The sequence below is a fragment of the Symphalangus syndactylus genome, chromosome 3 (genome assembly GCF_028878055.3).
Source record: "Symphalangus syndactylus isolate Jambi chromosome 3, NHGRI_mSymSyn1-v2.1_pri, whole genome shotgun sequence".
NCBI lineage: Eukaryota > Metazoa > Chordata > Mammalia > Primates > Hylobatidae > Symphalangus > Symphalangus syndactylus.
In genome coordinates, this window is record NC_072425.2 from 141,617,972 (window position 1) to 141,623,989 (window position 6,018).

A 6,018-nucleotide genomic window follows, 5' to 3' on the forward strand; every position below is an offset into this window, starting at 1 on the left:
GGGAATTATGTTTCATGATTAGGCACTGTTTCTGCTCCCTAAGAATGACTTTCCAGTCTATCCTCCATAGCTCTGGGTTCTACTCTCTAGGGAATCATTCTTTTTCCCTCATCTTCCTTAGTCACTTGCAAAGGACATTAGAGAACATGCCCTTTTTGGTGGATAAATGTGTTCTTCAACCTGCTTTCTGCCTGTAGAAAATTAGAGGCCAATAATCTGTTTATGTCCTGTAGAATGTCAATCTATTTTAGCTGGTACTGGTACTTTTGTCAATAAAGTCCTTTTTTAAACTTTGTGGACTTCCTATGAATTTGACTATAGTCAACTCCATGAGCCAAAATGTGTGGTGCACTCACAATTTCTTTCAAGATTTGCCTCCCTTTATCTCTCTCTTTGTTTCCAATTCTGTTAAGAGTGAAAAATTGGAACCAATATTTCTATGTATAAAGACTTCTATCGTAACTGCCGAGCATTCACTATCCCTTCTTCTCCCAGCTTCCACCTTGCGTTACTCAGGGTCTCCAGAGAAACAGAGCCAATAGAATATATACAGATATATGACTAGGAATTTATTATGGGAATTGGCTCATGCACTTATGGAGGTTGAGAGAGCCCACAATATGCTATGTGCAAGCAGAGAACCAGAGAAGCCAGTGGTGTGATTCAGTCTGAGTCTGAAGGCCTGAAAACCATGGGAGCCAATGGTGTAGCTCTCAGTCCAAGGCAAATGCCCTGAGAATCAGGGGGGGCTGCTGGTGTGAGTCCTGAAGTCCCAAGACCCAAGAACCAGCACCTCTGGTGTCCAAGGACAGAGAAAAATGGATGTGCCAGCTCCAAAAGAGAATTTGCCCTTCCTCTGCCTTTTAGTTGGTACTGGTACTTTTGCCAATAAAGTTCTCTTTTAAACTTTATGGACTTCCTATGAATTTGACTATAGTCAACTCTATGTGCCAAAAGGTGTGGTGCATCCTTCCCAAGAGAATTTGCCCTTCTTCTGCCTTTTTGTTCTACCTAAGTCCTCAATGTCAATCTGCCCACATTGGTGAGGGCAGACCTTCTTTACTTAGTCTACCAATTCAAATACTAATCTCTTCCAGAAACATTTTATCAGCTATCTGAGCATTCCTTAACCAGTCAAGTTGTCATAAAAAAATGAACCATCACACACCCTTTCCCCCTTTCAACACATCAGCCAGAGTATCCTATTATAATTTAAGTCACATCATGTCACTCCTCTGCTTAAAACCCCCAATGGCTCCTCATTTCACTCAGAGTAAAAGTCTTTCTTATGGTCACAAAGCCCTGTGCAGATCTTTCCTCCTGTTACCTCTGACCCCCATATCACTTGTTCACTTGGCTCCAGCCACTCTGGCCTCAGAGCTCTTCCTCAGACATTCCAGGCATGTGTCTGTCTCAGGGATTTTGCATATGTTGTTCCCTCTGCCTGGAATGCTTTTCCCCAAACATTGCCCCATTCCTTCATGTCTTTAGTCAATGAGTAAAAGTCAATGAGACCTTCCCTGAACCACCCCCCTACCAAAAACAGCTTTTAAAAAAAGCACTCCCCTTTCTCCTTGTTATGTATCTCCTTAGTTCTGGACACCATCTAATATATCTTGTTTACAGCCTGCTTCCCTCAGTAAAATCTATGCTCCACGAAGATAGAGATTTGTTATTCTGTTCACTGCCTAGCGCCTTTTTTATATGCAGTGGGAAGGAATGAATCACTTCTAGTGGCTCATACAGAAGTTGAAGGAGTCCTAGCAAATCTCCTTCCATCTAATTAGCTTTGATAGGGTAATACATCTATCCTTGAATCAACTATTGAGGCCAGGGGAAAGGAATATGCTAATAAATTTATGCATTTGACTGTCAGAACCTGTCCCTGGAGTAGGTCAGTTCTGCCCAAAAATATTTGGCTGAAAGTGGAGGAAATTTGAAGTCTCCTATAGGAAACAGAGGAATAGAGGAATGTTGTCAACTAACAAATATCCACCACAATGCTTTAATCACCACCTGGCTTCTCACTACACTGCATTTGTGAATTATTCATCAAAACCAAAGATGAGAGAAGTATCAAGAATAAATGGAAGAAAAATGAAACAGCATGTGAGGGGTTAACAGACATGGGAATGTGGAAATTTGGGTAGCCTGCCACATAAATTGCAATGCTAATGGTGCTTCTTGGAGCTATGCAATGCAAAAAGGAGACTCTTCCAAAAGAAAGCTTTGGGTGCACCCTTTGATATCTCAGCTGGTAGAACAGAGGACTATAGGCTGTATAGAAAGAGCTTTGGGTCTAAGAGAGTATGAAAAATCACGAGAGAGGGAGAGAAAGAGAGAGAGAACTTGAACTGTTTTAGAAATACATGCAAAATTTTTCTCTGTGGGAAGCTAAGTGTGAGAGTTTGTCAACATGAATTTTTCATAAAACATTCTTACGAACACTGTACCTACGGAGAAGGAGTCTTCTGTCGAGATCATCAAGCAGTTCTTTTTAATAGACACAAACCCAGCATAATTTGGAGGGAATTTTTCTCTGTTCCACTGTGATATGAAGCTCAATCAAACAATGGCTCTGTGATTCCGAGATGAACCCAGAATAAGTTCTTGAATTATTACTGTCATTCTGCCTCTAAACTATTACATCATTCACTTTCTTTGTTCTAAAGCAAACTAAACAGTAATTTCCCCAATTCCTCAAAAAAATTAACCCAATAGTTTCTATACCTCAAAACAACTTGAGCTTTCCCTTTTTTATATAATTTCTACTTTTATTATAGATTAAGGTGTATATGTGCAGGTTTGTTACATGGGTATATTGTGTGACACTGAGGTTTGGGCTACGAATGATCCTGTCACCCAGGTAGTAAGCATAGTACCCAATAGTTGATTTTTCAGCTCACTCCCCTTTCTTTCCCTCCTGTCTAGTAGCCTCCAGTGTCTATTGTTCCCCATCTTTATGTCTGTGTGTATTCAATGTTTATCTCCCACTTATAAGTGAAAACATGCAATATTTGGTTTTCTATTATGTTAATTTGCTTAGAAAAATGGCCTCCAGCTCCATCCATTTTGCTACAAAGGACATTATTGCATTCTTTTTTGTGGCTATGTAGTATTCCATGGTATATATGTACCAGATTTTCTTTATCTAATCCACTGTTGAAGGGCACCTAGGTTGATTCCATGTCTTTGCTTTGAATATATGAGTGCATGTCTTTTTGATAGAATGAATAATTTTCCTTTGGTATATATCCAGTAGTGGGATTGCTGGGTGAATGGTAGTTCTGTTTTAAGTTCTTTGAGAAATATCCAAATGCTTTCCACAGTGGATGAACTAGTTTGCATTCCCACCAAGAGTGTATAAGCATTTCCTTTTCTCCTCAGCCTCACCAGCATCTGTTCTTTTTTGACTTTGTAATCATTGCCATTCTAGCCGATGTGAGATCTATCTCACTGTGGTTTTGATTTGCATTTTTTCTGATGATTAGTGATGTTGAACATTTTTTTCATATGTTTATTGGCTGCTTGTACATCACCTTTTGAAAAGTGTCTGTTCATGTCCTTTGCCCATTTTTAATTGGATTATTTGCTTGTTGATTTGTTTTTTGTTTGTTTGGGGTTTTCCTTTTTTTTTTCTTTTTTTTCCTTCTTTTTTTTGAGACAGGGTCTTGCTCTGTTGCCCATGTTGGAGTACAGTGGCACTACCACTGCAGCCATCCTCCCACTTCAGCCTCCCAAGTAGCTGGTACCACAGGCTCGTGCCACCACATCTGGCTAATTTTTTTATTTTTATTTTTGTAGAGACAGAATCTTCCTATGTTGCCTAGGTTGGTCTCAAACTTCTGGGCTCAAGCGATTCTCCCGCCTCAGCCTCCCAAAGTGGTGGGATTACAGGCATGAGCCACTGCACCTGGCCTCGTCTCTGATTTCTTTCAGCAGTGCTTTGTAGTTCTCCTTGTCGACATCTCTGACCTCCTTGGTTAGATGAATTCCTAGGTATTCCACTTGAGCTATCTAACATTTGGAAATATTTCAGCAGATACCATATTATCTTCAAACTTGGATTTTCCCGTGTAAAATTATTCCAATGTTCTTGTTTTATTGGGGCAGCCCAGGGGTGGAGGTAATACAAAAACTAGGTACTAATTTCCTACCTGTAGGTTTCTTGGCTTGAGGATATTTCTAGAGTGCATTATAAATGGGACTAGGACTCTACTTTTATTCCTATTTTCCCTTTCCTGCTATCTGTAATGAACATATAATCCATTTTGTATCAATTCATGATGTTGATAAGCTCATTTCCAATCTGAAGTGCTTTTTACAAATATAGCTACTCGGAGGCCGGGCAAGGTGGCTCACGCCTGTAATCCCAGCACTTTGGGAGGCAGAGGCAGGTGGATCACAAGGTCAAGAGATTGAGCATATCCTGGCCAACATGGTGAAACCCCATCTGTACTAAAAATACCAAAATCAGCTGGGCATGGTGGTGTGCACCTGTAGCCCCAGCTACTCGGGAGGCTGAGGCAGGAGAATGGCCTGAACCCGAGAGTCGGAGCTTGCAGTGAGCCAAGATTGTGTCACTGCACTCCAGCCTGGGCAACAGAGTAAGACTCCATCTCCAAAAAAAAAAAATAGATAAAAAATAAATAAATAAATAAATAAATAAATAAATAAAACAAATATAGCTACTCGGACTGACAATTATTTATGCCTGTGATTCTCTCAGAAGAGGCTGTACATGCAGAAACAATACTTCAGAATGTGAAATTATTTTCACGAATGAAATATGCTTCAAAGTAAGCAGGCTCTGTTGTGTAGATCCAAAAAGTTAAAGCCTGCTGGGGAGTGATGTTATTATAACTAAAATTTCAGGAGCCACCACACACTTTGACAATGGACTATCAACACTGCAAGACCATCAGATTACCACAGAAAGTGTATGAACTACAACCCTAAGAGGGTCAGATACAATGGGGAAGTTATGAGGATCTGCCACTCTTCTACCCCTGAAGACACACTCCTATCTCGGAAGTCTTCTGACCAAAAAGTATAGCATCTTATACAAAAATTCACTAAGATGGATTAAAGACTTAAATGTAAAACCCCAAAGCATAAAAACCCTAGGAGAGGCCAAGCGCGGTGGCTCACACTTGTAATCCCAGCACTTTGGGAGGCCGAGGCGGGCAGATCACGAGGTCAGGAGATCGAGACCACGGTGAAACCCCGTCTCTACTAAAAAAAAAAAAAAAATACAAAAAATTAGCCGGGCGTGGTGGCGGGCGCCTGTAGTCCCAGCTACTCGGAGAGGCTGAGGCAGGAGAATGGCGTGAACCCAGGAGGCGGAGCTTGCAGTAAGCCGAGATTGTGCCACTGCACTCCAGCCTGGGCGACAGAGCGAGACTCCGTCTCAAAAAAAAAAAAAAAAAAAAAAAAAAAAAATCCCTAGGAGAAAACCTAGGCAATATTATTCAGGACATAGGCTTGGGCAAAGACTTCATGACAAAAAGTATAGCATCTTATACCACTGAAACTATATTACTAAGAAGTACGGTCCAGTTTAATAAACCAAGTACTAAACCCAGTTTTGGAAGCTATCAGAAAAACTTGTTTATTAATTCCTTGAAATTATAGAAAATATGCTCACCTGGACCCTTAACAAGCAATTGGTAGGAAAGAATGATTACTGCAGTGATGTTGTCCCAGTAATGAGTTTAGAGACACTGGCCTTTGGATTGCTTGGGTAATATAGTCAATGCTGTAATGTGCTACCCAGATATGCCCCCTTCTCCCCACTCTTTCAGGACTTAAAGCTGCCTCTATTCTAAGAATTGCCCTCAGCATTAAATTTGTGCCCTCTCTGGGGGCAGCCCCCATCTAATGCCTAGTCAGTGCTCTGGTACCAGGGCTGATCCCTTACCTCAAATTTAGATAGTTTTGCAGAGCCATCCCAGCTCTCACTCAGGGGACTGGCTAAACCTTTAGTGCAGCCTTATCGCAGTTCAGCCTCATCTATCC